The 5,503-nt window shown below is 41.4% G+C and overlaps 1 pseudogene; it reads right to left on the reverse strand.

Moving 5' to 3' along the window:
* Positions 1–714: 714 nt before the first annotated feature.
* Positions 715–5,503, reverse strand: LOC146390073 (serine protease FAM111A-like; annotated as a pseudogene).

The raw sequence follows: 5,503 nt of genomic DNA on the forward strand, positions 1-5,503 counted from the left end.
TTGGGATGTCTCAGCTCCTATTTTATACCTCCTCCCCACACACACACAACTCTCTGTATCTTTTAGTTACAACAGGTTTCTTTCCCACAGGCTGTGGCTGGGCAGAGAGCAACTCCCACTATCGTTACCCAGGAAGCATTAAGATACATTTTAAGATAGAGAGTGGAACTGTTTTACACCCTGTGTTGCTTCACTTCTCATTTATTAACAACCAAAATCTTTACAAAAACATTCAATTTCAAATCAATTTCCAAATTAAAGCAAACGTAACAAACAATGAATATTGTCCAACATCAAAACAGAATATTAAAGTCTAACTTCACTTGAATACATACCAGTCAGGTTACAAGCATTAAGGATTACAGCATCTTAAACATCTACAGTAAGGCCAAAAAAGCAGAAAAAAACATTTTTCATTACAGTAGCTGAGCAATAAAAAAAAAAACATGCTCACAGCCACTCAAATAATCTTAAAGGCTCATAAAAGCAAAAAGATTACCATTTAAATTTGTTATGATGACAAAGGTACATTTATTGATTCTGTCTTAAGATTATTATAAGAAAGTAAAATTAATAAAAAAAAAATAAAAATAGGCATGAAAACAAAAGGTTATCAAGACTTTAGATGTCTAACAGAGTACTCACCACCTATGTAATAGTAATAATAATAATAATAACTGATACTGAAAGCTAAACAGAATTAAAAATAAGAGTTCAAATCAACTCAATGGTCTCCATTCCCTCCTCAGAATCTGCTGTATTACCCTGAACACACTGCAACAGCTCCTCAGGTCTGTCTTGCTTCGGCCCACACAACAGACGCAATAATGTTTTCTGAGTGTGGATTTGCCTTTGCCTGCTCCTCAACTCTTTCCAACAGATTCTTATTCCCCTCTTTCTTCACATTATCCACAAAGTTTTCAAATATAGTGAGCAGAGGAAAGGAAAACTCAATCACACTCTGTTCAGTCTTTGGAAATCCATAGAAAAATCCACCAGTGTGCAAACCAAACACTTGTCCATACGCATCAAATACTGGGGAGCCAGAAGAGCCATGGTACATGAAAGAGTTGTAGGTCACATAGATATTTTCACAAGGGTCATTTTTGATCGCCTGATTGATTGCACAAAGAGTGATGATGTATTCGCTGATGTCGTCTAAATTTTTATTAACAGCCTCCTCTCGTCCCTCTTTCACAATGATACACGTAGGATCCATTTTTTTCACTCCTTGTCCTGGGTGTCCAACAACACAGGCTGCACCATCTGAAGGTACAGGTCCAAATCTCTTGAGGAGCCCTGGTGGCCCCTCAAGAGATTGACTGTTTGTTTTGAGCTCAAGTATGGCATAATCTAACTTATCGTTGCCAACAAACACCTTGGCATTAATCTTGTTCTTGTCAGATTCTTGTTTTTCAAAGTTAAAGACAGCAGTAATGTTTACACGTTCATGCCAATTAGGTAATTTTGAATCAATCCAGTATTTGAATAAGTGGGCATTTGTCAAGACAAAGTTGTCAAATAGCACAAAGCCTGTGCCCTGCACTATGGAGGAATCATTTATGGGTACCTCTAAGAGACAAACTGACTCGCTCAGTTCAAGCAGCAACCTGACTTGGTGAATTTCACTAAAAGACTGTTGGATCTTTCCAAAGTTTTCCTTCCTCAGTTTCAGTGTTTTCTGGAAAGAATCATGAGGGAATCTACTTTCCATCCATTGTTTCAGACGTGGAAACTGCTCACGCAGTAGCTTATAAACCTCCTTAGGGTCAATGCTGCAGCCTGTTTCTTTCGCTGCTGTTGTTATACTGATTTCCTTCTGCTGTGCAAGAGTTAAGACTGATCTTGTTTCTCTTGTGCGCTCTGCAAAATCCTCCACATCCATCAAATAATGCTGTTTCTGTTGCCCAGGGATGGCTACTTGATTTACATCTTGTGTTTCTACATTGGCTTTCTGTAGACGAAATATCTGGAATTTCTTCTCGTCCAGTCTATCAATTTTGTCTGTGCACTCAGTCTTACATTTGTCAGTGATGTTGATCAGGTCAAAGGAGCCGATGTCATCAGTGAAGCGGCCATCTCTTTTCAGAGCCTCTTCCACAGTTATCTCCTTCTCTCCGTAAACACGAAGATACTTGAACTTTTTTAGTATTGTGAATTTGAGATGCTTGTTTGGTTTTAGGTTTTTCCCTCCCATTGTATCAATGTAAAAGACAGAATAGGAATCTTTAGGACGTATATCTCTAACATCTTTAGTCTCCCCTACCTGTTTATTATTTATACTTGATATGCTTAGGAGTTCACCATCACTGATACAAGAACAAGGAAAATGTGTTGGAACAATTGAGTCGTCATCTCCTGCACCCCTCCGAATGATAACATATTCATCTGCACACTTAACCATCTTCTTATATACCGTTTTAGATTTTATGGCCTCCAGCACTATGCAAGGTTGCTCACAGTCAATGTTGTATTTCTCTGAACCGAATTCCACTGTAAATTCATGTTTATGTGGGTCCTGCAAGAAAATCAAAAAACAAAAACAGTTTGTTTTTTTTCCTGAGAATGGGCTAATTTTGCAAACGTGATCGGGGCTGGCTATATGATGGGGCAAGAGGGGGCAATGCCCCCTTAAACAAACGTCCTGCTCCCTTAAGTAAAGCATTTAGAAGTTGAGTAAGAAAATAATAGATTACCCACAAACTGAATATGGACAAGATTTACTACAGTAGCTAAAAAATCTGCTGGAAAAGGCACAAATTGTAGTCACAAGCTTTTGCAAACTGTTATTCGAACTCATAGCCTAAACATGAGTCTAACTACTGTTTGTGTGTGTGTGTGTGTGTGTATGTCTCGACCTCCAACGCACTCAGCCTCACCCCGCCCGTTGGCGCTTCTGGCCTTTTACCAGACAGAAGCTCTCTGTGATAGGTGTAATAATCATAACTAAGAACATGTGTAATCTATTGAATAAATGCTTTGATGAAATGATAATTAATGTAATGGTAATGATGATGGTTATGAATAGTAGCAGTAAAATATTTCCCTGATCTCCACAGTGGTCAGTTTTCGTGCCTTAGTGACCATAGAAGCTAGACCAGAAGAAGCTTAGCCTTCAACACCCAAGTTGGTCAAGTCTAATTACATGACAAAAACAGTTATCCAGAGTAGGGCTGCCACAGTTAGTTGAATAGCCATGATTACATCAACTATCAAAATCGTCAACGACTAATTTAATAGTTGGCGTGTCGTTTGAAGCTTTGTAAAATCCTGAAATATGAGGAATAACTAGTAGGATTTAAGAGTGTAATAACGAACTAAAAAAAAAAAAAAAAAAATATGGCAGCAATGCATGTACAAGGATGCCAGCTGCTGTTAAACACCAAAGAAGAAGAAGAAGTAGCAGTCTACATGTGAGTGAAGTTGCCCCCCCCCCTTCTTTTTTTTTTTTTCTTTTCCAACAAAAGTGGTATCAAACGTTTGTGCTGCAAAATTTTTTTTTTGTGCTGCTATCATTTTAAAGATATTAATAAAAATTTGTAGAGGTTATCAGAGGTCAACCAGCCCCCCCACATTAATTAAATCAAACAAAAGTGGTGTCAATCAACTGTGCTACGTTTGTGCTGGTTTGTGCTGCTAAAATTGTGGGAGAAACGTTTTGTCACTCATCCAAGTGACTTCTTCAGTCTCAGCTGACTGCAGGTTTCCCCAATCTTATAAACAGTACATTTGCATAGTGAAGGAAACTAGCACCACTGAATGAACAATGTGCTGGGGGGTTAGTTCCATGATTGTTAGTATGCAAATTCTTATGACCATTGATCAATGACAACTAATCAAAGCCTACTGATCAAAGGCCATGAGTACCATTCACAGAAAGTGGGGAATTGCTACAATCACAGCATTGTAGGATGACGAAACATGTACCCTTGGGCCCCCCTTCTCGATTCAGAGATGGTCAGCATCCTGACAGCCTGATGGACGAAGCTGTCTCTCAGTCTGCGGGTTCTGGCCCGGAGGCTCTTCAGTATCCTTCCTGATGGCAGCAAACTGAAAAAGCGGTTGAAGGGATGAGTGGAGTCACCTGTAATGGAGAGGACCTTCTGGATGAGGCAGGTGCAGTAGATCTCCTGGGGAGGGAGGCAAGAGAGGTCCTGACAATGCTCTCAGCTGCTCTCACTACCCGTTGTCATTTTTTCCTGCAGAACCCAGTGCAGGAGTCATACCACACAGTGATGCAGCTGGTGAGGATACTCTCAACGGTGCCTCTGTAGAAGGTTGAATCTCTAATGGGGGTTGAATCTCTTGCCCTTCTCAGTTTACAGAGTAGAGTCGCTGTTGGTCTTCTCCACATTCAGGGACAGGTTGTTGTTGCTGCACCACTCTGCCAGATGGTTAACTTCACCCCTGTAGTAGATCTCATCATTGTTGCTGATGTGACCTACCACAGTTGTTTCGTCTGCAAACTTGATGAAAAAGTTGGAGCTGTGTGATGGTGTGCAGTCGTGCGTCAGCAGAGTGAAGAGAAGGCTCAACACACATGTGAATGAGTTGCTGGGGAATGATGGTGTTGAATGCTGAACTGAAGTCTATGAACAGCACTCTGACATATGAGTCTCTAGTGTTCAGATGTGTGAGGGCTGAGTGAGGGGCAGTTGAAATTCCATCATCAGTTGAGCGTTTTGACCGGTATGCGAACTCAAATGGATTCGGGTTGGGGGAAAGAGATAATTAGATTTAATGCATGACTAACCGTTCAAAGCACTTCATAATGATGGAGGTGAGTTTGACAGGACAGTAGTCGTTAAAGCGGGTGGTAGATGACTTCTTAGGTACAGTAATGATGGTGGAGGCTTTGAGGCATGACCCTAGTGATGTGTTAAAGATGTCTGTGAAGACATTTGTGAGGTCCACAGCATAGTCCGTCAGTGCTCATCCAAGGATGTTATCAGGACCTGGAGCTTTGCGTGTATTGATTTTGGCAAGGGATCTCCACACACTGTCTGGGGATTTGTTCACCACGGTCTGCAGAGTGGGCTTGTAGTCTGTGATGGTTTGTATTCCTTGCCACTGCCTCAAACTATCTCTGCTGTCGCAGAAGCTTTGCAAAATCCTCCTGGAGTACTGCCTTTTCGTCTCTAATGCCACGTGACAGGTTTGCCCTTGCTGTTCTTAGGCTCACCTAATTCCCGGCTCTGAAGGCTGCATTTCTCAACCTTAGGAGCCTTTAAACCTCACCTGTGAGCCATGGTTTCTGATTGGCCCGGACAGTGATAGTCCTGGTCTCTGTGACATCATTGATGCATTTTGGGATGTAGGCAATGACCGTTTCTGTATATTCCTGAAAGTCTGTGGTGTTGTCGTGTGTGGCAGCCTTTTTAAAGATCTCCCAGTCTGTGGTGGAAAAGCAGTCTTGCAGTGCCTCTGAAGACCCTTCTGGCCACACATGTACCTGCTTATGAACTGGTTTGGTGACTTTGACCAGGGGCCTGGGGGAACGCAT

This window comes from Perissodus microlepis, chromosome 3 (genome assembly GCF_051167445.1).
Source record: "Perissodus microlepis isolate ML-2025 ecotype Zambia chromosome 3, ASM5116744v1, whole genome shotgun sequence".
Classification (NCBI taxonomy): domain Eukaryota; kingdom Metazoa; phylum Chordata; class Actinopteri; order Cichliformes; family Cichlidae; genus Perissodus; species Perissodus microlepis.